Consider the following 27,201-nt stretch of genomic DNA (forward strand, 5'->3'; position numbering starts at 1 on the left):
GAGATGCAACCCCACGCATGGAGCCTGCTGCTTTTCAGGACTCGGTGGCACTCGGGCAATGCGAAGGCAGCTGAGGTAATAGGAGAGTGCAGATTTTACAGTATTGTCTGCAGTTCAACAGTTAGCTGGGGCATAAAGGCTCCGCTTTCATTCGGAGCCAGCGCTGGCAGAAGGCCTGTATTATGCCCTTTCATTTAAGACAAAAGCTCTCACACTGCCGTCTCCGGTGTGGAGAAATCTTTTGTACGTGCAGAGACAGTGGGAGAAGGAGCCTTCTGGTGCCTGCGCTCCTTGCRCCGGGAGATTAGAAAGAAAACCTCTTCCTTGTGCACATGGGCCACATGAAAAACTGCAGCAATAGTGGCTTTTTATCACAGTAATTACAGTGCCCATTGTTTTAATGACAGCGTTGTTGGGAAACAGGACCAGGCCGCAGTCCCAAGGAGTTGTTCCAGTGTACACAAATAAACGATATATTATATTGTTGTCAGATTAGGCAGAACACTCAGCYGTACTTATACTACCATTCCCTCCCTCCATCCCCCATCCTTTGTCCATGTGTGTATTAGTTTTATTTAACCAGATTATGCAAACTAGGCAGTCCAGGAGGAGACAAAAGGCCTTTTTCTCTGGAGAACTTCCTTCAGGACTTGCAATGACAGGCTGAGATGTGCAAGGGAGACTGCGTACAGCCACAGTGCCGCCTGCTTAATGTGTTTATTTACAGGGGAATGATACTCTGCTGGTGGAAAATGTGCCAGGAATCACTGATTTCTATTATTTCTTAGAATAACAYCTCCAACAAACTCAGACATATATATGCCTATTTGTGTGTTTGTCTGTAACTAGGCAGAAAAGTACACAAAAGCCTCTACAGCCTGAAAGCACCTCATTTTAAGCAAAGGGAGATTATAAAAGAAATAAAGAAAAAAAAAAACAGGAAAAAAAAAAGAGCCAAATCAGGCTTTAGGGGAACTGAAATCAGCCCTGAAATGTGTTGTAACCAGTAACTACACCTAAAGATCGCCAATAAGATATGGTGACTGGTGACTTAAATGAGAACCTATCTAAGAAATCTCCAAGGGTCACGATCTGGTGGCTGTCTTAGTCACAGAGTGGGAGGCAGAAATTCAGGGAATTCYTCAGGGATCATGGGATTTGGGGCACATGTTACACATCCTACCTCTAGCACAAACTAACCAGCAGCCACATACTCTGAAACAACTGGACTTGCTCCGTTTTGTCAGTAGAGACAGATAGGCATCTGCAGAAGTCTAGGCTCCCTTGGATAGAAAGAATCACCCTCTGGCAGTGTTTTCTGCTCTCCACGGACATTGGAGAGAGCCAGTCTGACAAGCTTAGGCTAGATGTTGGCTTTTAGATAATGAAAACTAAGTGCAAAAAGTCCCATGCAAAGGGGTTTGCATGCAAAGAGGTAATTCTCCCAAGCTTGTCCACAGGCTGAGACAATGCAGAGCACAGCTTTTTTTTCAAGAGAATTTGTGGAGAAGTTTTTGAGCCACTGATCTCGATTCTTAAATGCTCCAGGAAGATTAACGGAGTCCCAGAGGCTGGGGAGATGACATTGTGCCAGTACAGAAAGAGGCCACTGATACCACTCGCATAACTCTCAGTTGGCTCATCGGAAATTGACTGCACGCAAAATCTGATATGGCATAAAATCAGGAAATAATTAACAGATAGTAGCATAATTAATGCAATCAAGATGATTTTATGGAAAACAAGCCTGGTCAGAAAGAAACTTGATGCTGTCTTTTTTAAGAGATGAACAAGTTTGAGAAAGTTRACTCTGTTGACATGAGCTACCATCTCCAGATAGTCTGTGTGCAGTTTTGCATCCACAATGCAAAATTTGTTTTGAAAAATTAAATGGAGATTTAGTAAAAACTAGAAGGCTACCAAGAGGAAGCTCAYGATAACTTAGTCACATTAAGAGATGGCTTGATCTCCTAGTGAGAGTATTTCTATAGTCAGATTCACACAGTGTACCCCAATCCCATAACTTATACAAAYTTAAAGACAGAGTTGTAGGTATGGGACATGTTTGTAACATGGAAGGTAATTATGCACCAGAACAGCTTGTCCATATATGAGATAATTTCTCCATCCTATAGAAAAGTAACACAAAAATTTCAAATTCCATGCAGTTATGTGATTTCACTTTGTGTCTGCTCATGTTACCCAGACCCAAACCCAGTTATCACCCGCTATTCCTCAGGGAGCTGCAGCAACTAGATGCTCTTCTGCAATGCAGGTAGCATCAAGGGAGCACTTGTTTTCCAGAGGTCTCTGAGCCTGGATCCCATCAGGCAGTGCCCATCTTCTGCTCAAACCCAACAGTGCTTGAATGACATGACCTTCATTTACAAATAGTCCCGCTCCTGTGCTTGGATTCACCACTTCTTAACTGCACTTGACCTTTCTCRCAAATGCAAAGGACACTTTAGGATTTGGCTTATTAACCACCATAGCAGCAAGCCCTCAGGTAGTAATGGAGAATAATTGAGGTAATTCCAAGCTCGTAATAATTTGTGTCACTGAGATCAAAACATTTGCCAATATCGGAGAAACTTAGGTCATAGATGGGTTTCTTTTTAAAATTCCCTCACTAAAAATAATGATCACAGAGTGACTTGAATCTACTTCTCTTATGACATTTTCAGACTGAGCAAAGGGTACCAGATTTCTTTTGCCATTTTCAGAGGCTAGTGATGTTGGCAATACAAAGAAGAGCGACAGCTTTCCCATGTACCATTCACAGTTCTTAAAAGCATAGCTCTAAGTCAAGGATTTATTTTTATTCACCCCAGACTAAGCCCTTCAGATAATAATTTTCAAATGGTGAGGAATGGAAAGTCCTCTGTAATTATTAAGTTCTTCCTGTGCCTAGGTACCCTTTCCTCTTTTTAATTTGAAGTAGCTTAACATCAGCTCCAAGCCACCAGATTTTGTTACTGAAGAAGTTTTGTTGCCATATAAAAGTAATCAAAAATTATGTCTTTTTGCAAAATTCTGTTTTAAAAATCACCAGCAGAGCCATTCACCAGCTATAACTTTGAAGGAGATGTCCTGTTGTACATTAATGAACTTTATATGGTACAAATCAAGTTTAGTGACAAAGAAATTAGATTAATGTCAGCCTACTATGTTTTCAGAATGAGGGTACTCTCAACTAGGGTAAACCAGCACACCCAGTTTGTCTTATTAAAGCAAAAGAGCTATATAATATTCCTGAGATGAAAACAGTAGACTGGACTGCTACCTTTTTCTGCTCCCAAAGCATTGGCTCTTTGAATAGAACACAGATGCAAAAGCAAAACACATGGCTTTGTAAAACATGTGAGAATAACTGCAGTGGGAAGCTCCAGAGGCAAATCTCCTCCCATGCWCCCTCCTGAATGCACCAGCTTTACACTGTACCTACCTGATGGAGAGGGGACACCCACTCTCCCTCACAGCAGTCACCATCTGGGCACCAGCCAGGCCAGCTCTTGGCATGGGAACCTGCTCTTCACTCAAGTCATAGAGAGCAAGGTGCCCACTTGGATGTGCAAGTAAGCAGCTGGCTTCAGGGTGGAGATACAAGACTGATGCTTGGCTTTCCCTCACGTGAACCATACATGCAGTCAATGAATGTCGTAATGTGTTTCTTAATAAAACCGGGCGGGCTGCCAAGTGCAGACCCTGGTGTTTCATCTCTGGAGCATCTGTACCAGCTCTCTCTGACACTGGACTTGGCTTGCAGCTCCTACGAGGAAAATACACTTGGTTAACGGGAGGAACGGAAGTCCAATTAGGCAAAACGTGTTGTGGCTGCAGTTGCAGCCAAGAAAGCTCAATTGCTGCCTGAGAATGGCCAGGGCAGGAGGGAAGGAGCCCAGTGCACACACAGCCTTCACTCCCTGGATGGCGGACAAGCCTCATACCRCTCTGCTCACATCCTGCCAGCAACGGGCTAAAAATAAAAGCTGCCCTCAACTGGCATCTTTGCTTGCACGAGACACRAACAGTAAGATATCTTTCCCTGCGTGCACAAGAAAATTGACTTTTTTTTTTCTCCAGAGTTATAACTCATATCTAYATATAAAAATTCCCTCTTTTGCATCCATCTAGATCATTAAGAACTGCAGTGTGAAAAAATGAAAACTATTCTTCAGAGCACCAACTCCAGACACTTGCCAAGGTAGAAGAGWGTTGTTCATGGTGCATCTGATTTTAATTTAACACTACACTTCACCTTCACAGCAAATAATTTCACATACATGCTCTAATTAGTGATGGGAAAACTTCAGCGGGTTTTAAGTCTGGCTTCAGTTTAAAAAAAAAAAAAAAAAAAGGAAAAATCTGGCTATTTTATCTAAACCTCTTGAGGATGAAAACATAGGAAATTGGAAATCTCTCCATAAGAATAAGGTTTTTTGTAAGATTGTTTGCTCCTTTCAGATTTGGTCTGAGATAGAAACCAGAAATTATAGAACTTCCCTGGACATTTCTGAGCCATTATATAGAGACAGCTCTAAAAGAGAGATCTTAAAATGGAACTGAATAGAGATTTAAACTATTCCTTGTTTTCCCCAATTCCTGGACGAGACAAAGCTCTTCTTGACTTTCTCTTATCTATTGGTGCAAAAATTATTTTCTTGACTTCGCACTTTTACCACTCTGGCCACAAAGGTTTCCAGTAGAATGATTCTCCAATCAAAAAAAAATGTTCTTTTGGCAATAAACAGACAAACTACATGGGGAAAAGAATCAGCGTTGCAGAGAATTTCCATTCTCTGTTGTAGGAAAAGAAAAATAAAAAGAAGAGAAAAAGAATCAAACTCTTGTGCAAGGTTCAGTGTTATTCTCTAAGGGGGAGAAGACGAATGGCCAATGGTTTTCCAGCAAATGAAAGTATTTTCAGTCACGTTCAGAAGAAAGTGGGAAGACCGTGCTCCTCACTTCTGCAATGCCCAAATTTCTCTGCAAATCCTGGTTTCTAGTGAGGCAAGGTAGAGCCTTGGCTGTTGAGGAGCATGGCTGGGCAAATGGAAGAGAAGGGGAGCCCCAGGACCTGCTTCTGCTCCTGGCTTTTTGCCGGAGAGGCCGGTTGGGAGAGGACGTGGCCAGGGCATCCGCATCCTGCAGGCAGGGAGCAAAGCTGGCACAAGTTTCCCATCCAGGTAACTGCCAAGCCAAACAGCTTAGCTTCTCTTTTTCCCAAGGTGAGCTTTTTGGAAAGCACTTCCCATTAAAAAAAATAATAATAATCTCTCATTTATTTCATTTTCATGAGCACAGGCAATGGCCGCTCTCCAGCCAGCTGTGCCCACCCCATTACTGTGCTCTGCATCAACAGTCCCTTGATCCCACAGCACTGTGCTTGTCCTCCTCGCCTCCCTCTCCCATTGCCTCCCACCCAGACCCAGGCCTCAGGGAGAAAAAAAACCTCTTTTTACTCTTTTTCACACCTACTGTGGCAAAGTCCTTATTTCTGGCTGGAGCCAGTAGGTGCTGCTATGTTCAAACAATAAATAATAACCATTCCTAACCCCAGGCATTTAAAAATCATGTTTTGGTTCCCAAAATACCTTTTACATTTGAATGCTCTGAGTGTAGCCTAAGTAGGTTTTGCAACGGTTTGCGTCGTTCCAGCTGGTTAAAAACATTTCTCCTGAGCTGGGGGATGCCAATCAATGAAGGTACACTACTAAACTAATACAACTCCTTGCTCCAATCCATAATCTGAAGAGTTATTTCTGTATCCACTTACAGAGAAAAGCCATTTTAAGGAAATATCACGCATAGCAAACACAGGAGCCTTTTCCAGTATTGTAATTTTCACACATGGATGAGTTTGGGTGATTGTTCTTGGGCCGTGACAGCAGAGCAGAGCAGTCAGCAAATGACGGTGTTTTATCCTTTATTGCATTTGTATGTGGGAGGTGTATTCATCCAAACAAACACATCCCCCTTGTGGACTCCATACTCCAGTTCTGCTTCACAGGTTATCTGTATTGATAGCCAAGGCAGCAATAAGGGGGAAGCTTCTTAGAAATAGAAAATGGGTAAAATACAAGGTTCATTCAAACAAGTCAGTAGGAGGCAGTTCAACCTAGCAGGGGTCCTTTAAGTCTGTCCCACTCCTGTTTTTCYCTTTCTTGCCCATTTAGAGGCACTTAGAGCCCCTTGCATTCTTTCCTGTAGCCTCCAGCCACCAGTGCCTCTTCCCACTCTTTCTGGGCCAACCCATAGTGTGCTTTGATGATGACTTGCCAAAGCCTGTTTGGCCGCAACAAAAAGGAGAGTTCCCCTATATTCAAYGTTGGGCTCAATGACCTTGAAGGTCTTTTCCAACCATATTGATTCTATATGCACCATAAATACTTTTTATGRTGGAGGAGTTTTTTATACTCCTTTTATACTTTTTATGGGCAGGAGTTGTGCCACCATGTGTTGGCACAGCACAGACCACTGTGTCTCTGTGCACCGGGGGCATGGCCCATACTGGGTGTCCATGCAGCCCAGCCCAGAGGCTCCCAGAAAGGCACTTTGCTGTGAGGGCCTTAGAAAATGGCCCTTAAGTTGTGCCTTCTACCTCGGAAAGAAAGCAAAGCCAAGGTCTCAGATTTCACCACAAGCCCCAGGTAATTAAATACTTTAACCACATTACTCCAGTTTCTTTGTGGTTGAATTTCTTTTCCTCCCAGGGAAGAGAGACCAAAAGTGCTTAAAAAATGACAGCTGCTTTGCTTTCCCCTTGAAACAGTGTCACTTCATCAAGTGACTGGCCCAAGTTGGAGTTGATTGTCCTGTCAGTCAGGCTCAGATCACCCACCAGCTCCTAAGCCATTAAAAAGTGAGTCRCTCTCTACCTAGAATAGAATACCTATATTATTTAGTAAAATCGAAGCAACTGAGATGTTTGGGCCATTCCCAAGTTGTTCTCTTCCTGTCAGTCCTTGAAAAAGTCTTTCCTCCCTTTACTGACTATCTCAAGGAGATCTGGGCACAGATTTCTCTATTTAGCTGCTGGGATGGACTGCCCTCAGAAAAGACTATCTCCATGACTAATGGCTAAGGAAGATACTTAGGATGTGCAAGTCTCGAATTCTGCTCTCTGTTAAAAATCCCACAGTGCCTGGGCCACCAGCTTTTGACTTATTTTGAGTACCAAACAAGGTACCCCATGCCTAAGTCACTAGTATATTCACAGTGTCACTACTTACTAATGTGATGAATCGTTCTAGTCCAAAAACAGAACTCAAAAAATGAAAACACTACCACCAACAAAAAAATCCAAATAGATCTAACATAAGTGGAATTATTGCACTCTCCTTCACCTTTCAGGAGAAATCACCTGACAAGATGACAGAGTCCAGTGAGTCCTGGCTACTCTTCAGCAGCCACCAGGATGAAGACCAGTTGTGCACAGCTATCTGAGGAGCCCCTCTGAGACCAGGAACCAATTCCACAGAAGAACTAAGCCATCAGTCTAATTAAGCTGCTCCAGGCCAGCAGCAACAAGTAATACTAACGAGAGCAGATGTATACAGCAAACAGTGACATGCTTTGGGTTTAATCTACTTAAACCTAGATATGTATTAATTCCTAARTAAATACCTTAGTGGCTGGTAAAACGAGAAACAGATGAGAAAGGAAGAAGTTTGCTTGTGACCCTTGAGACATGGGCATAATGTCTCGCTTGGCATCATTAWTCTTTTGGTCGGAGGAATACAGCCTCAGCATGTTTAATGCGAGAGAGAACTGCTCACAACAAAGTTTCCTCTCCACTGTGCCCTCTGCAAACAATAATTTCCACATTTTTCTCCCTTCCCTCTAATTAGGTTCCCTTTGGCTTGACACACTCTGAAAGCATTGCCAGATGAAGAGATTTATCCATCTCCTCTCTTGAATAAAAACATGAGCTAATTGAGTAGAAGGTATTTAAGCATAGTGAACTGTATAAGGTATCACATGCCTCAGGATAACTGATTCTTAAAGAACAGCACCTTAAATAAATCCTTTCAAAATGCTCTCTCAGGCTGATGGATAAATAATTAACTGCTCCCCAGTGTGTCAATAAAAATCAATCCTTTGACATAAGGTTAAATGAACGGAAATTTTGTCCATAATTTCAGTGGGGCTAGTATTTCACTGTACATAACACAGGTCTAGAAATGATCTAAACTTAACCATTTAATTTAGGGGGAGAAAGGCCCCATCTCAGTCTGACAAAATTTTGATGTCACCATGTAACTGAAAAGAGTGTTAAGTGAAAACTTTGATTTCTTCCTTCCCTTGCATCCAATAAGAAGCAACTCTTTATACTTATTGAATGCATCAAAGTGCTCACTACAAATAATGCATGCTATGAATTTAGCTCTTTCTAGGGCTAGTGAATCACTGACAAATTGCTCCTGATTCATGGAAATGTCACTCTAAACAGACTCTGAGCAGTGACTAGTAAGTATCACAGTGTTTTCTCATCAATTGGCTGGTTGCAAGCTCTGTCCCTAGGTATTCAGCAATCAAACCTTTTGCTTGGTGGCTTCAGTGACTAAGCTTATCTTCACAGATCGGATGATGGACATATTAAAACAAGGCCTTATCAAATGATAAATGAAAATTTGCACCATACAGACAAAACCTGTGGGGTGTTGAGGGCACACAAATATCACGACATATATCCAAAGTTGGCTGCACAGAGAATAACCACGTTATATCTCCCACATGATCAAACGGAAAAAGTGTTTTCAATCAAAAMCAAAAATATTATTGTGGCATTTCARTGTTTTTACTTCATGATTCACCTCATACGGAAACCTCACCTGTTGAACTCCAGCTAGGGAATTCTGATAGGGTCCAACCAGATCCAAAAGTCTCATCAGGACTCCAGATAAAAGGACACAAGCTGTCTTCATCTATAGAATCACTTGTTTAAAAGTCTCACCATCTTTTAAAAGATACAAATAAATAAATAAATAAGGAACTTGACAGTATCACAGGTAGCTAATGTCATAACATAAAGAAAAAAATAAAGGAGGCAATATTTGTAGTTAATTTCATTAAACCATTTCCTATCTACTGGGCTGATGCACGAGGTGTCTAAGACACAAGCAAGCCTGGCTGTCTATTTATTGGTATATTTGCATAATAGCTGCAATATGATGAGTTAAGACCAGCCATTTACTGGGTCACCAAAAGTTTGCGACAAGCCAGAGCTTATCCTGAGCCTATTCCATTCTCTTGCACTTGCACTGTCCTAACTTGCCATGGAGAACTGTTTTTCCTGAGTAATGCTAAAGGGTGATTTTCATGAAGATACTAATGGAAACAAAACTTTTTTTTTTTCCTTTTACCTTTTTGGTGAACTCGATTTTTTTTTTCCTCAGATTTCAGAAACATTGGTATAGTCGCAGTGCAATGTCAAGTGGAATACCTGGAATCGTTCCAAGTGAGAGTAATCATCTATATGCCCCCAAGTCTGAGCTCAGAAAGGAATTGAACATGACAAACGGGAATTCCTGTTGAAAGTTACATATAAAGAACTGATTAGCAAATAACAATCTTTGTGATTGCGTGCTTGCGCTCTTTGCAGACCAAAAACTCTATACTCACCACTCTGGCACATTAACAAATAATATGATTCGCACTGCTTTCTGGTTCTGTTCAGCAGAACTGGAAAAAAGAAAGGATCAACAGGAAAGCAGAAAAACAACTGACGGCAAAAACAATCACCTTCCCTAGGATAATTCCCATAAAAATACCACCTCCTCTCTAAATATTAAGGTAAACTACCTTGTTATTCCTAATGCAACCAATGACTGTTTTTTTCCTCTCCTATTCAAAATTGTTTTTTTTTTTTTTTTTTTAATATAGGTTATTAGGAACAAAAAACGTCACCAAAGGTACTTCCAGACTCATTCTTTTTCCTTTTCACCCCTGCTTGCTGGCCAGCTGTGCTGTTCTATGGTCAAACCCCACTCAAATTGCCCATGAAAGTCACCGTCTTTAAGCAGACTCCCCCTGACATAACACAACAAAATTACCACCACATAAAGACAGGTGCATACACTTTGTCTCCCAAATAAATCCAGCCTGTAGGATGACTCATATAAATAGAGTGAATGATTTTGTTCTTGTAAGGACTTGATAGGGGTCAGCAATTTGCTGAATACTAGCAGAATTTCTCAGTGCAGAACGGGTAAACTAGGAGGGMTTAAGGCAGAGTGTTAGATTACCCAGGCGTGATGGCTTAATGCAAGTGGGAGGAAGGCATAACACAAGGAATCATTACTCAGACCTGTGCATTTATGAAATCATTACTGTGTCGAAGTAGTTCATTTGTCTGCCTTTTTAACTACCAATCTTTAGTTTGAGGAAGTCCAACAGCATCCACTAGTAGGAGCTCTGGGGTGAATCCAGATCCTCACCAACAACTTGCATCTCGAGTTGAGAGAGGCAGGAGTGAACCACTTTTTCTGTAGGAATATGATCTCTGACCCTTAGCTTCACTTCCTGAATCTTCAGGGACATCTTTCCTCCAAAGCACAGCACAACTTGGAGCAGCTCCAAGTAGCTGCGAGGGGAAAAACAATCCTCCAACTGATTCTTGCACACTCCACCTTCATCATGAGCCGTTATCATGAGGACATGAAGAGGAAAAGCCAAGCCCAGGCCGAACAAAAACAATCCTTGGCAATATAAACCATTTTGGAACAATTTTAGAAAACACTGCCAACAGAAACATAAATCTTTCTCCTCTGTTTTTGTCCACCACTAGATYCTCCATTGGAGCTTTAGATTTGAACCATCTCTCTTGGAGGATTTAGGCCATTCTTTCCAGGTGAYCTTATTTCAGGCTAATCTCTAGCCAGCCAACTGTTTCAACTGAGGTAAGTTTAGAAATGAATTTGCTGCTAGCAGAGATAAAACACCCCTGGAAAGGCTCTGTCCAAATCAGCAGAATGGCTGTGTTAGAGCAAGATCAGGGTCAAGCACTAAGTAATTCTGCATAAGTCACACGAAGAACCAGATCACCACCAGAGATAGAATTTTCTGCTTACGCCTGACCTCTAATAGGTTTAATTTTATCCCCAGCTTTTCAATAATTCAGTTTTCCAAAAACCATTAGACCCAAGATGACAAGTCGGAGATCACAAGTCAGCTATTATAGTGAAAGCACTCGGGCTGATTGTAGGAACTTAGAGCAGCCCTGATATTCTTTTGAAAGTTTTAATGATTTTGCTTCAAACTTGTTGTTCTTTTTTCATGTTTGGCCAACATTTCTAGATTTTTTTAAAAGTATCAAAATTCATAGCTTGGATTCATAAGAGTCATAACTGGGATTACTCAGAATAGAAACCTCAAATTCAGAAGTTACACTCATCTTACCAGGGAACAGATTCTACCAGGGAACTGACACACCTAATAAAAATAGCTCAAGTTGCAAACTTTGAATATGAAATGCTCCCAGGAAATTGCTCTCCAAGATGCTGCCAATGAAGAATAACTTCCAGAAGTGGTTCAGCAAACAGCTCAAGGAAATTACAATCTCTTTTTCATGGACAATTCACAGACGGAAGATGTGCTATGTTGAATGATATTCATTACAGACCATTCTTCCCCCTATATTTATCCCTGTAAAAACATTCAGAGCTCTCAGGTGGATCCTCTAACATTTACAATACCTGTAAAGTACAGTGTCTGGAGGCTAGGCAATTTTATGCAGAATTTTTGCACAAAGTAATAAGAAAATATGATAAATGTCTAATGTAAGAAATGGTGAAAGATGAAGAATATCTTTTCTTTTTTTTACATAGTGTAGCAATTATTGCACCAAAGGCAGTAATCAGAACTTAGATAATATAATGCCATTCTGAAGAACTATATTTTTTAAACAATAGTTTTTGTAGGGAAGGGTGTTTTTTTGTTTGTTTGTTTGTTTGTTTGTTTTTTGTATGAGAAAACCAACATAAGCTGGTCTCTGGGGTATTTTCTGTGTGCCTTCACCCACTGATAATTCGTCTTTAGCATAGTGTCTACCAGAGGATCAAGCTAAGTTTATATAGCATGTCCTTTACAACAAAGTTAGCATAAGCTGTTTCACAGAAAGCACCTCAATTCCCAGGAGCTGGATTCACTTAGTTGGGCCATGAGATCAATACAGGATCCCTGCACAGCCTCCCTCTTGTGTGACCTGCACTGGCCTCACAAAATGCTAATGGGACACCAGAGAGGAAGGAGAATCAAAGAATTGCAGGAGGTGCTGTTTCCTTAGGTAGCACAGCATCGTCCCTGCTGCATGCTCCCGTCAGGCCAAAGCAATCCCTTTTGCAAAATAAAATAAGAGATTAGTTGAAAGAATTACTACTGCTACTACTACTATTTTCTGGCTATCCTGTGATAATTTGGTTTGTTTACGCTTTCTCTCTTTTGGGAACACTAGCACTGAAGGATGCTATTCTGGAGGTATATTTATACCAAAAGGAGACARACATCGTGTCCCCTTTTCCTGCCTCTGGTTATTGCCTTCCTGCTAAATCCCCTCAGGATGCAAACAGAAGTTTCAGGATTACTGCAGCAAGGCCGGCCTTGGCTTAAGCGTTCAGCTCTGTTTGCTCTCTGAGTCACAGTCTGTCCTGGGCATGATGGAGCTGCTGAGGCCTCTCCCTGCTCCTGCCACAACCTGCCTCCACGGAGCATGCAGCACATGAGCTTCTGCACCACAAACAAGAACTCTGTACCCTGGTGACATTTGCCAGGCACTGGTGACGGCGGTGCTGCTTTCCTGGGTCATTATCAATTCCAGTACACGGCTCATAAATTCTCCCCGCCCATTTCATACCCTCTGAGATGGCCTAAACATCCTCATATTCACCAGAGAGAGGTTGGCAGTTTCACAGAATGATTCCTCACAGCAAAAGGAAGAGATCAAGACAAAAAAAGTCTAATATTCTAGGAGGAAAGTAGAATACAACTGTTGATGCTACAAAACCAAGAGAAGTTTGGCTGATATAGCAAATTCTAAATCAGGTTTAACCTGACCAGAGTATGCCCATGCTGACAAGCAGAGATACCACTATAGTTGCTCTGATGTCCCTGTTTTTAAAAAGCTCAGATGTCCCTGTTACAGAACCTCTTTAGCATACAGCCTGCCAGTAACAGGTCAACTGTACTCTTATCTTAAAAAACAAAATATTTTTTTAAAATAAGATTATTAAAATGCAGATGGAGTGCCATTACAATATTTTGGAAAAAGGGTAATTGTAGAAGGGAAGAAATATGCAGGAGGAAACTCTCAGAAGTAAAGAGTAGGAAAGAAACAACATCAAGGACCAAGGGAAAAAAAACAGACTCAAAGGCCATCCTCCATAGAAGGGTCTCATGTCTTCTTCTAGTTCTATACAAGAACTGAGGCATTGCCTCTCATGATGGCCAAAACCATCTGTTGTTTCCATTAATTGTCTCTGCCACTGTGTATCTGCTCTCCCATATCTCAAAATTAGGAGCTTGGGCTCCATGTTAGTATAGCTCTTAAAACAATGAGAAACTGCTCTTGAGTGCCTGTTATCTGAGGCAAAGGCAGAACAAGTGAGGACAGTCACACTGATCTGGAAGCAAATGAACCCACACTTCCTCATTGCTCTCTCTACAGGCATGAGCCTCCCTTTCCCAGGAACATCTGAAATTTGGCAGCTCAGTTTTGCTGTGCTTGTTATTGGGACTTATTGCCCTGGCAGGGATCCTGAACCAGCACACCACATGCAGTGGGACATTCTCTGCATCTTGTTCAGAGCCTCAGGGAGCCAGGTTTCCACAAAAGAAATTGGGTCTGGAAATTCCTTACTCTCCAGTAGAGTGAATGCATGAATATTTCTGTTCCTGACCTGATTTTCCATAAGTTCCAGGGGGTATTTCAGTTCTTTAATTCTTTTGATTAATAGAGTAAAGAATGCTCTGCTTTGCTGTTTCTTTTCCAACTTCCCTGGCTAGGTGGTTCTCAATGTTCTGAGTGCTTCCCAGGTCACTCCCCAGTAACCCTTTCAGGAAGTTTCCCAGTTATGATTTTAATCCATTTTAAATAACTAGTTACTCCCAGCTGGTTTCTCTATCACTCCTTTCTGAGGTCAGCCCACCAGAACTGAGAGTAGGTGGAAAGCACTTTATTCAGCTCTCAGATGGTATTCCAAGGGAAAAAAAATAAAAAAGGAAGATCATCAGTCACAGACAGTGATGCTCATGCATTGGATCCTCTCAGTTCCTGACTAATCTAAAGACCTCACTTGCCTTTCCTCAGGAGTTGTGTCAAAATTGCTAGGGAGAAGGAGGTATGTAAGAGGGATAAACCTTATGCTCTGTGGCTGTGTCCCATGTGTCTGCTGGTGGGATGCCTCCAATACCTGCTCACATAGTTCTGCAGGTAGCATGGGATGAGGCATCCATTTCTACCCTCAGAGGCAAATTCCTGCCTTTCATGGCCCAAAGACATAATGGCAAGGCCTGTGGCAGACTGGGATCATCTCCAGCCTGTGTTTCTCTGCTCCACTCCAACAGACAAAACAAAGTCCAAGTCTATCTCCAGAGCCTACCTGCAGCTCTCACCTGAGTAACAGTTCAGCTTGGATGCTAGGTGAACACTGGCCCCGATCCATGTGCAGACTGATGCAGACATATCCAGGATATCTTCTGACTCCAGACTACCTGAAGACGGGTACCCACCAAGGACGATGGGAGATGATAAGCCACCTTTTGTGTCTACACTGCCTCTCCCCCAGATTAGGAGTAAATTATTGCTGTTCATAGGGACAAATTTTGCTCTGATTGGGCAATGACTTGAAAAGACAAACTGAGGAATGTTTCAGGGAGTTTTGCTTCTTTTGCAACTGGCAGCTGACATTCAAATTCCCTCCATGCAGCAAAGCAGCAGTCATTATTCTCAGACCTATTTCCCATGGAAATGCAGGCTGAGTAATGATTATGTAGCAGGAAGGGTTTTCTCCCTCATTTGCCTGTCCATAAGAAGCATGACAACATTCGGTCAGCATGCATCACATACCTGTCATTCACAAATTCTTCCAGAAAGAAGGAAAGAGGTACTTTTCAAGTTATATCACTGCTGGTTGTCAAAAACATCTACTTCAGTGCATTTCATTCTGAAAAACAAAAAAGAAATTACTGAGCTGATGGGTCAGTCTATCCTAGCAATGCAACCTTGGGTATCAGTAATGTGATATGTGGTATCAGTCTCCCCAGACTCTTTTCTCTTTTTTTTTTTTTTCCCCTCACCTTAATGAATAACCTGCTCTTAGCAATCAATCTCAAAATACCAGTCAAGTGTGAGGGAGTACACTGCCAATCCAACAAAGAAATAAAAGCTCCTCTGTCAGATCTGTGGGTATCAAAAAAATCAATGATTATAGGAAGCTGCTTCTTATAATCTGAACCTAAATACCAATTTCTTCAGGTCAGAAGCCAACAAGAAAGAAAATTCACTATGTATGGAAAAGTGATTTTTTGCAATGGTTTACACCTTCTTGTGAAATCCATACCTACCGATTAAAATATTAAGTGATAGTTGGTAATCTATCAATAAAAAATGATTTAGCCATAGCCTTTTACTCTTCTGTTACAGGGCGCACACACTGAGGTGTAAACCATTTGACCTTTTATTCATGTGATAATAGCTCTTCTGAGAGAGTGAAATCCCTTGGAAGGGATCTCTGACAGTCATCTGGTCCATCATCCTGCTCTGAGACAGGATCCGCTCAACCTACACCATTCCTGCAGATCGTACTTAAGGATTCCCAATGGCAGACTCCCCTGCCTCCCCAAGCAATTTTGATTTTATTGGCAACATTCTGAGCCAAAGCATTAGCTGCCTTTTCCTACTAAAGAACTCCTATACACCAACTAAGGCAGCCAGAATGCCCTCTGCCAGCTCGGCACACTTCCCAGTGGGTTATGCAGGTTCTCTGTAGCTGATATGTCAGAAATTCTCACTAAATGACTAAGAAAAAGTTTGATTAAAAAACTATTTATGAAGAAAAGAGCTGTTTAGACCAGTACAGAGCTATCCATCTCCTGTTCAGCAGTGTATTTAGACATTAGTCTTTAAATTAAACATCTCTGTATGCTTGCTGCTAGATGAACACTAGAGTGCTAAACTGAGACTAAATATYCATGTTTCTCTTCCTTAACCAGCTGAAGCCACAATAGTTAAAGGATTTGGACAGAAAAGGAAATCTTAAATAGGCTGGCAATCAGTAATGGTGGAGTTAATCCCAGTGCTTGATTTCTGTGCTAGGTGAATATTGGGGCATCCTTGGCATCACACTGAGAAATCTAAGATAGAGATCACATTCCCAAGAAGCATCCGAAAGGTCCCTTCCTAGGACTGCTATTTCTGGAAGCAATTCTGAGAGGAAGTTAGGGGGATGTCTAATCTCTTACATCTCTATGAGGGTAAGTGCATTACCACAAATGAGTCCAATGTCATCTTTGCGGCAATCCAAAAAGATGGGGCTTTAACATGAGTAGTTTGGCTGCCTGTTCCAAGTCAGAGTCTGACCATATGTCAACTCTCCTTTTCCTTCTACTTCCTGGTCTCTATTTTGCAAGGAGGAACATCACCATGTGCAATGCACTGTTTTAAATAACAGAATCATGGTAAACTTCATCTCCAACACCACAAAGCTGGAAAACTTCACAAAAGAGTCAGAAAACTTCCCAAAATGGTGTGCTCAACTTTGACAAAAGTGAAGGGTGAGAGATTGTGGGAGCTGTAGCCAATTTGCGGCAATAAAAATTATGCCTGACTTCTTTTTGTCAGACATCACACAATGATTTTAAGTTCTTGTGAAACTGGTCATGTAGTCTGGGTCAGCGCAAACTTGATTGTTCTGGTTCCATGAGTATATCCAATACATCTTCACAGGAGAGTAACAGAAGGAAAATGCAATTGTAACAGTGCCACACAATTGAACTTTACTTTTGCAGAAGAAATGAATTCTCTGGCTGCTATCTGGCTAAGCAGAACCTGAAAGCAGTTGGGTCTTGGGGTCTTCATGCTAGCTCCAGGCAGATGGCATTCARAGAGCTGAAATCTGCAAATGCAAATGGGATTAATTCCATAAAAGTTGCAGACCATTTGCTAATTTGTGCACTGTTCCAGTCAGCTAAATTTGTCTCAATAATTAATGCTTTTACACCAGCAAGCAGCCTTCCTTATGAACTATCCTTGACAATTGTCACTAGCCATTTCCCATATCCTTAAGTAACCACATATAAATAAATCAGTGTGTTCAGAGACTAGGATGTTGTGGTCCAAGCCACACTGTAATTAATGAATGATRTTTTCAATGAATTACTTCTCTCGTCCAATATTGATTTAGGATGATTACTGACCAGGGGATGTCTTTAAGCATTTAACTTCTTGCAGAGAACAGCTTTTGCTTTTAGATTGATGTTCAGATGCTGTATGGGCCCATGATGTGAAAAATTCAAGGTCACTTGTTATGCCTGAGACAAAGCATGTTTTTTCTTACTGCAAGATAYATATATACACACCACACACTACTGTACATCCACACTGTATGTTCCCAGAAGATGCCTACCTATAACACAGATGGTAAATTAGCCTGAACAGGAATGCTACTATACAGTTGAATTATGATAGTTACCTGTATCCTACATTCCCTGTGAAGGATCAAGTAGTACCTACAGTCTCTTTGTCCCAACCAATACCATAAGCACCAAAGCCATGCCTTTACTTTTCACCATACTCTGGCCTTCCCAGTTAATGCCTGTCCAAATCAATCTATCATAGCAAATCATCTCAGCCCAATGCAACACCAACAGTGGAAATAGTTTACCAAGAACCCTTCAGTCAGCTGGAGCTTAAGCAATGCTTTAGCTGGATCCCATCCAGTCCTCCCAACTGGGAACTTAAAATAACTCAAAAAGAGAGCTACTGAAAGAAGCGAAGATCTACTTTTCACCCAAATGTAGTTACTGGCTGAAAATTCCTTAGATAAGACTGGTGTGGTTGTCAATAGTGACTGCTCTCATTAAAGGCAAAACAATTTTCATTATCGTTGTTTTGCTTCACACAACAGCAGCTTTCAGAAGCAGTCACCTTTGTAGCCTGTGCCCATTGCTGTATAAGAAGCCTCTCCTCTGAAAATGATGTCTGCTTGGGTAACGCAAACAAATGTTTTTGCTGTAATTTTAGAGGACATCTGTAATTCCGTCAGGGGCAATGCAAATGAACATTTTCATTTGGTGTGCACTGGTCTCTCCTCTTTCCAAGTAACATTTTCCTGCCTGTGGTGAAATGAGATTTCACTTGCCAAGTCTGAAACTCCAGGCTGGCTCAAAATCACATCATCTCTTCTTTCAGCATGTGCATCGTGACCTCTTGTCGTGACCCAGGTGGGATGGATAATTTGTAGTGAAATGCCACATGTGCATTGCCTGTACATTTTTGGGGTACAGCTTCTGGAACTAGGACTCAATAATTACATGAAAGCTGTACAGGACAGAATTTCACTCCCATCTTCCACTGCTTTGTCTCTCTGCAGTGTAAAAGGTTTAAAAGAAAGAAAGGTTTTGTCTCTGAAGAAGGTGGAAATGACTGATTCCCCACGGAGAACAAATCTGAGGGAAAAAAAAAAAGACTAGACTACTGCTATTCTCAATACAGCAGACTCAAAGCAGAAAAATGGCTATATGTGTGTGTGTAAGAAAGGAGGTTCAGTGTGTAGGTGCTAGAGAATGCAGCATCTCACTTCCAGAGCAAAATCAGCTTATGTTGGAAGCACGGTGTGACCACATCCCTCACTGAGGGCTAGTTCATTCGCTTGCCATGAAGAAATTACCATGACTTTAAAGCTGACATGATGGTTTGTGCAGCAAAATGCTGTTCTTAGAGAATGTACCAGTCAGCATTTGTTGGCTCAAGAACAAGTGGAAACCCTTTGCTTCATGTCCAAGAGCACTGAGCTTGCACTGTGAGATCTCCACCACCTTCAGTACATGAAAGTTCACAGCCTTCATTTACGATGCTCAGGGATGGCCTTAAAATGATCTAACCTGCAGAGCTGCCATGAGCTGCCTTCCCCTCCACCTTCCCCTGCACATTTCTGCCCCTGCCTTGCACTCAGATGTTGAGCTTGCTCATGGACCTGAACCATCTGAAAACCAAACATATGATTGTTTTGGTCAGGTTACTTAGGGGTGGGAATACCTAGTTGTAGGGTGGATAAATATAAAGGGATGGGATGAGATTAGTCTTTCAACACCTGTGAAGACTTACTTTGACTTTAACCAGGCAGAGAAGATTTCACCCATGGTAGATCCCCAGTTCCATGTGTCATCTTCAGATGCTGTACTTGGCACCACGGGAGCTTAGAGGCCTCCAAGTAATTGCAACCAATTTCACAAGAGTTCTTCTCCAGAAGCATTCAGGCTGGGCTGGACTCCTGCCTGCAGGTCCCAGTTTGGCCCCATTCGTCAAATGCACGTTGTATCACAAGCTACTAGAAACAATAAAATGGGAAAGTTATGACTGGTATTCCACAGTCAGAAAATGCAAGAGGTAAGATTTCAGTTGTGAAGTTAGCTTAGCTGAATTGACTTCAGAAATTATTTTCCACACCTGTCCCTTCAATTAATCTTTGTAGCAGCATCATAATGATTGCCCCACCAAATGTGATCCAGAAGAGCTGCTAGGTCAGTATAGCAATGCGGGAGATGTTTTCCATCATTCCTTTCCTTTTTCATTCTGAGTGAGTTCAAGCACATTGAGTTAGCAATCAAAAGGGCTTGTGCTTCTCTCTTTGTCATGGGAAGACTATTCCCATAATCATCTTGAAGAAAGRTTGATGCCACTGCTCTCACTGAGAGATGACAAGCTCACACGCTCTGATTGAATTCAGGTTTCATCTGTGCAACTGCACATTTACCAACCAGACCCAGCAGTTTCCTTTGGAGATCTTAGACCAAGACAGATGAAGGTCTGAATCCTCATCAAACCAAAGAGTTAAATATATCTATATGAAACAGCCTGCCTCCCTTGAGGGCACAGATTACGGTTCCTTATCTCTCAGATCCACTCAGTGATTACACTGTCCTTTAYAGGCAGTAAAGTTATCAGCTGTGATATAAAACCTCAGAGCAAGACATTTCGCATTTTTGCTCCTATTTGTTATTTAAGACACTGGTCTCCTCCTGCTACATCAACCACACATAACAAATCATTTTAAAGGATGCTTTAATATCTATTCCACTAATCTGCATGGGCATCCTCTCTGACACTATATTAAAGCCAATAAACACATGCCTATAACCAAGAATTGCTGTAACAGCACTTGGCTTTTTGACTGGGGTATCAATTCTGCSTTTGTGTGCAAGGAAAGGGGTATTTGTTTAGTTGTGTTTCCTTCTCCTCAGCTCCACAGCTCACGCTGTTCCCAGTCATGCTCCACAGAGACCAGGGGATGTCGACTTTGCTTCTAATGGTCTAAGAGCTGAACCTTGTCGGGATCAGCCAAGGATTTCATCAGCACGAGGTCAGCACGGATACCTCCCTTCCTGTGGGAAATGATGCCGTGAAGCAACTCCCTGGCCTGTTGCTTTGTTGTACAGAAAGCTCTTTCGGGAAACGGCAGATGCCGTTTTGGGGCCATCAGAGATCAAATCACAGCCGCCTGAGCACAACACAGAGAGCAACACACGCCCCTGAAGCACAGGACGTGCAAAGTCGTGGCGAGGAGCACCTCTTCAGGAGGTGCMCATGCACAGAAATCACCACGTGTGCACCAGGGTTCCTGTCCACGCAGCCACGCTGAACAGGCAGGCAAGCACGTTAGATGCAGCTTGAACCCATACAGCATCCTGTGCTTGTGCTCTGACCCCTTTTTCCCTGCTCCTCTGTGGTTTCTTTGGATGTTATTAGTGCTCAGCCATGCAAGAACAAAGCAAGCCCTTTCAGCAGAAACACCGGAGCAGTGGGTGTTTTACCACAAGTTATTTACTCCGGGGTTCCTGCCTCCCCCAAAATCCCACCTGTCATAGGCAGGATCTCAAAAGGAACAAAGTTTTTTTCAGGTCTCCCAGGTGTTATGTTAAACCAAATAAAAACTGCCTGCGAAAAATTACACTTTCTGACTTGACAGAGCTGTTTCCTAAGCTTCATTTTTATTTTATTTATACTGACTTCCACCAACAATAACACTATGTGGAAAACATGACGGGCTCTTGCTTCTGAGTTTAATAACAATCACATTATAGCAGCACATAAGCCCAGCATCAGGACCTGGCATACCTTCTGCATGGCATCTGTTCAGCTCACGGTCTCTAGTAAACGTTTACCTAGCTCTGCAATGGGAGAGCAGACACCTTTCTGCTTCAACTCATCAGTATAAACAGTATTTTCATAATGGCAGACTTCCTAATTGATGGCAGGAGAAAGAAATATCGCAGTGCAGTTTTCTGAGCTGAGATTGATTTGTGAAGTTGGTATTTCAGGGATTAGGGGGGAAAAAAAAAAGTAAAAAAGCTTCRTTTAGTGGCCAGGAAGATCTATTTTGGATATTTTTCAGCAGCAAACAGGACAGCCAAGAACGCCATTTTCAAAGAATCACTTCAGAGAACAGAACTAGACTTTAATAAATCCTCAAATTATTTAAAAAGTCACATGCCATTAGACTTGGAATATAGTCCTTCCTAAGAAAAGCAAAATGAATAAACATAAGAGATAATGAAGGAAGAATTCAAAGCAAAAGATGTTAAAAGCAGTTCCAAGTTACAGGTGGCTGTAGTAGCAGATCTTTTCACAAGTCTAAAAGACCAGATTCCAGAAAGACATGCAGGATGAGACAAACATTAACAATGATGAATAGGACAAGGAATTCATGAGGAAGGGATTTCTAGAAGATGGAGTTATCCTGACTTCTATCTGTCCCCTTTAGATGGGAGCTAATGTATAGGCAATTACTTAGCTTAGACAATCTGAGCCTGTCAAACTACTTACAACTGGATAGTTTTGGAGGTCACATCCTAATCTATGATTTATTTAAAAGAGAAGCTTTCATTTATACATTTGCTCAAATCATGTAATGATCCAAATTGCTACTTTTAACAGATTACTTTTTTTACATATGCTATTTTACAAACCTATTTAAAATTGGAAAATATTTTTATTTAATATTTAAATATCTGAAATAATTAAAACATTTAAAAATATGTTGAAATCAGTCCTTTTACTAATCTTGGAGAAAAAATGTTATGCTCATACATTGCACTAAAATTACTGAGTAGTTTAGAAATGTCAATCTTTATATCCTAGAGGATGATAAAATGGAGATAATATTTATCTACTGATGACCCCATAATAGTTCCTACCTAATAAAAGTGCAAAATCTTTGTCACATACGCATTAAAAATAATAGCTGCCTTACATACGTGTCACTGGTAATAGACTTGCTTTTCTTGGAGTTTCTTTTTCACAGCCCCTTCAAAGTARATCCCAGATGCCCTGGTGTTAATGAGTCACACAGGAAACAACACATCTCTCGGATGCATCATCTCTTTTTTGTCTTTGTGATGTCCTGGGCTTGGCAGCATTACTGAATTTTCCTGGGTCTGATAGGCCAGCTCCTCACCAAGCAGCTCCTGGAGTTGCTTCCTTCTTGGAGCCACCTATCCCAAAATATATTTCGCATGCGCACACTTTGAGCCATCACATTAGGCAAGGACTCTGACAGGAGGTCCTGTCATTCGGGAATGACTGACTTTCAGGCAATCATGATGATAGATGACTTGACAACCCTGTGTTTCTCAGTCTACATTTCACAGGGAATTTGAAGTAAAGACAGCTCAAATGTGCACCAATATACATATTGGGTGGACACGGACAGCAGTGTGCAGTCAGGAAAACTCCAACATGACCCAAAAGACACTTGGAGTCTACCAAAAAAGTCAAAGAATTTCATGTGACAATATCTTGACAACACCTTGGTACATTTTGCGATGCACTAATTTATTCCTAATTATGGGTATGTTTGGATTCTGTTTTTCTAATCTTAAATCCACACGTCCTTATTAATATGATGCAGTATCCCAGGTAAACTGACTTCTGTGTATTACAGATTGAAAATATTGTAGCCCAGGTTCATGCAGTCTAAATTCCACATATGTTTCTTTGTTTAAAGCTTTCTATTGCTGACTTGAAGCCTTCGCTTGTATCTAGCTGCTACAAAATATGATACACAAAAATTGAAATATGAATCTAACTTTAGTCCTCACCTGCAAGATCACTTCATAACAAATGAACTAGTAAAGAGAACCGAAGAAGAAGGACAAGTGCCTTTGGACCACAGCAGGCTAATGTAGACCTCAAAAACTTCACCTGTAATTTTCATGTGAAAAGACTGACTTTTGGATAGAGAACAAGTATAGGAATCACCCGCCTCAAAGTGCCCATGCAAAACGTGCAATCAATCAAAAAAGGAGGGAAGACAGGAGGATTACAATAGGAAACGGAATGCTCACCACAGCAATTGCTGTTATTTCCACTCTGGAAGGTAGTTATAAAAAACACCTCTTTTAAAGCAAGATGCAATTTGTAGTAGCATGGTTGTCAGACCAGCCTGAGGTATCTGCAAACTATTGACTTTGTGACTGTTACAGTGATTCACTATGGCATTGCATTTGCCATCTTCATCATATTGCCTCATGCATCTCTATTTCTCCTTTAATACAGAWTTATCAGAGCTATTAAATCAAAGGCACTAAATTGCGTCCAAATTTAAAACCTAAATTCTACTCTAATACACCTCTCAAGTTCCTTGGTAGATGGATAGACAGACAGACAGGCAGATGTCAAGAGGCAAAGAGTGAATGCACAATTAAGCAAGCAAAGAACCCAACAGAAAAGTCTGGAAATCACCCTCTATATATATCCAAACATATATACATTCATAACATGTATGTGTCCACATATCCATGGGTATATGCAAGATAACATGCTCCAAAATCAGATGCAGGACAGTATTAATTGTACCAAATTCGATTAAACATTTCCTCTCAAAACTGCATTAAATAAGACAGGCTGGGCTGTAAAGATAGCAAAACACTATTTTAGACTCTCTTGCTACTTCTTATGTTACTGAAATGTCTAACTTCTGTGGAAAATCAGACGGGTCTGGAAATTTGCCCAAAACAGTTGCCAGCTTTGTATATCTCTAATACTTGGAATCCTCTAAATATAGGCCTTTTATTCTGGAAGAAGCAAGTGCTGAGGATGCTATTCCGCTACTCGGAGCAGTGGTTTCATTTTCCCTTCCAAGMCCCACTGTTCAAACTGAGGGCGAAACAAAGGAGCTGCTGTTCTCCCTATTCAAATTAATTTATTTAATAAACAACTCAATAATTTCTTCTTTGTTATAGGGATTTTTTTAGGGTCTTTATTTTGGAAATCCAGTTTCTCCAGAGGAATTGCCAGGGGCCCATCTAGTCCAGTATCCTGTGTCTGACAGTAGCTAATGCCACAGAGAGTAATGGAATAACCTATTTATAAGGGAAGTTTCCTAGCCCTGAGGAGTTTGAGGCTGTCTGTGCCTGGAAGCATGCGCGTTTATAACGCTTATTTTTATCCGTTCGTATATAACCACAGCTGCTCTCACCGGCCCTATCGACTTCTAATCCTTCCTGCCAGACTCTGTGACTCGGGGCTGCCTAATGGCTGCAATTTCCCACAGGTTACTTGTGCACCGCATCTCCGAGGGTCCGAGCAGAGACGCTGGCCATGCAGCRCCTTTCAGTGCTAGAGGAACAGGATGTTCTTGCCTGTGGAGAAGTGGAAGCAGCAAACCCCATTTACACTTTTGGTGTCATTTGATAAAGAGGAGGATTTTTTTTTTGCTGGATTTTTTATTTTTTACTTTTAGAAGGCTGCCTCCCATTTCTCTCTTCCCACACTTCTACCAAGCTTAAGCCTTTTTTCAAAGACAGTTTGCTGTGTCTCAGCATTTCTTTTAGCCACTCTCATTCTTTYTCTCCCATATCTTTTCAGAAATGTAGGACTACTAAGAGGTTATTCAAAATCTATCAAGCACCATCTTAGAACTAGTTTGCAGTCTTTGCCCTTGCATTTTTTCAGCTATAACAGCTGGAAACCGCTACCTTCTAAGAGCAAGATTAAGTCTGACTATAGGCCAKCTTACACCATTTTGTCCATGTAGTCATCCAAGAGCTCTTCAACCCACCAACTTCATATGTGGCTGATGCAGTGACAGAGGCAGTGAACACCCCTGATACCATTTTACTTAGACTGAAAAAGAGATGCTCTTCTCCTATCTTCCTGAAAGGCACTTTCCTTCATGCCCTTGCTGAAGTAGAAATGTCAGTACCACTGAAATCTGTGAAACTGTAAACCACTCTCAGGGTTGTATCCTAAGGGCTGCTTTCTACTCCATTCTTTATACATCCTTGAGTTTCACTTGCTCTCTTAAAAGATGTTGTTGATCATGCAGGAACTATCACACAGCCTTCTACAAGCCTCTTCCTCTACCGTGATGGCTGACTGTGCATCAGAGTAAGCAAATATTCTAAGAAAGCCACAGAGGTGAACTTTCATCTCTGGTCTGTGCTCTCTGTACATTCATTAGCAGAGAGCTCCCATCTCCTAGAATAAAGCTTCAGAAAGACTCCAGGAAAGATTCCTTGCTAGTGCCTCTTCCAAAGCCTGAATACTTCAATGAACATGCCAACAGCTACAAGAGGAGAGGAAAGGCCAAGCATTATCAAGCGCCTTCATTAGCAAATGTGGGCAGCCAACAACAGCTACGTGATACCTGAAGGGTGGAGGTAGTCCTGCAACTGGAGATGGACCAGAAAGTAGCGAGGAAAAATATCAGCATCAAAGGAGGCTTTTGATGAATGGATGGAGGCAGAAACAGATTTTACAGACATGGGGGAGAGTATGAGGCTTTCTTGTCTGTGACACTGGTAGAAGGAAAGATGTRAAAGAACAGTAGGACAGAACTGAGCAAATCAAAAAATTAGTCAAATTCAATATTTTTCTTCTTTGCGTTTTGACCTGCTGAGACCATCAGAGGTGGATGGACCTGCCAGAGGCCAGCCTATGCTGTCAGGGAATGCTGTCAACTCTTTTCTGGATACAGCCAGAATAAAAAGCAGCCTGAAGCAGCTCCACCTGAACCACCCCAAACAGATGTGCGTAACCAGAGTCAAAATCCCAGGGCTGGAGAGTCCACCCTTCCCCTGGAGAATCAATTCCTGCATTTTACACTTCCAGCAGGTTTTTCCTAACTCTTAACCTATGYCCTCCCTTGCTATAACTCTAGTACACGGCTTTATTTCCTAGTCACTGCAGACACGGAGAGCCAATTACTCCATCTATCACTGCAGCCACTTTTTACATATCTGGAGTCAGTTACTGCATCTGCACTTCTCATACTCTCCCTGTCCAAGGCTCCTGAAAGGCTCCTGTTATCAAACAAGCTGACAGTCTCACATCCGTAATGGCCTTTTCCTGTAAAAAACACCCCTCTGGGCAAGGCTGGGCCATAAGCCCCAGTTTATGGACTAGACCCTAAAGGGGCTATGAGACTTTCCCAAGGTCAGACAAAAAGTCTTGGAGAGAAGAAAGCTCTCACTCTCTTCCAAGCCCACCTGCTGGGCTCTCCCTTCCCCTCCTGTTCCAGGAAATAGGGTGAGAACTGAGCGCTGTGGGCTGTGTTCCTCCAAATGACTCACTTTCTCAGTGTTTTCACAATGTGGAGAAGAAGGTGACTCAGAAACTGTTCCTCAATAAATAAATCACGGATTGTTCACAAGGGGTGAGCTACAAAAGGACAGTGAGCCTTTTCAGCGTTGAATAAGCAGCTTGCATTATACCTCCCAACCGCTCCGTGGCTGGAGCCTTTCCAACATCTGCCAGACTATTTAAGATAATCTTCCTGCTTTATCTCGCGATTGGTGTTATGAGATTGTCTGGGGGCCTTGTCCAAGAGGAAAGACCCCAGTTTATAAACACAGRGTAATGGATGGCCTCTCCCCAGCTCTCCCGAGAGGCCGTGGGTCACAGAGGTGTGATTTTGCAGACAGCGAATGAGGCCCAGGGAGATCTGGTGACCTGCCAAGAATTACACAGGAAAGCCATGTCAGCTC

The 27,201-nt window shown here is 41.8% G+C and overlaps 1 long non-coding RNA gene across 1 annotated transcript; it reads right to left on the bottom strand.

Annotated features, from left to right (window-relative positions):
- Nucleotides 1-3,726: 3,726 nt before the first annotated feature.
- Nucleotides 3,727-15,155, bottom strand: LOC112947196. Its single transcript, XR_003249363.1, has 5 exons — nucleotides 15,065-15,155; nucleotides 9,625-9,684; nucleotides 9,366-9,530; nucleotides 8,835-8,959; nucleotides 3,727-3,769 (listed from the first exon to the last, which is right to left on the bottom strand). It is a non-coding gene; the product is annotated as an uncharacterized LOC112947196 (long non-coding RNA).
- Between the last annotated feature and the right edge of the window lie 12,046 nt (nucleotides 15,156-27,201).

This window comes from Nothoprocta perdicaria, unplaced genomic scaffold (assembly GCF_003342845.1).
Source record: "Nothoprocta perdicaria isolate Ctin4 unplaced genomic scaffold, notPer1 scaffold_223, whole genome shotgun sequence".
Lineage (NCBI taxonomy): Eukaryota > Metazoa > Chordata > Aves > Tinamiformes > Tinamidae > Nothoprocta > Nothoprocta perdicaria.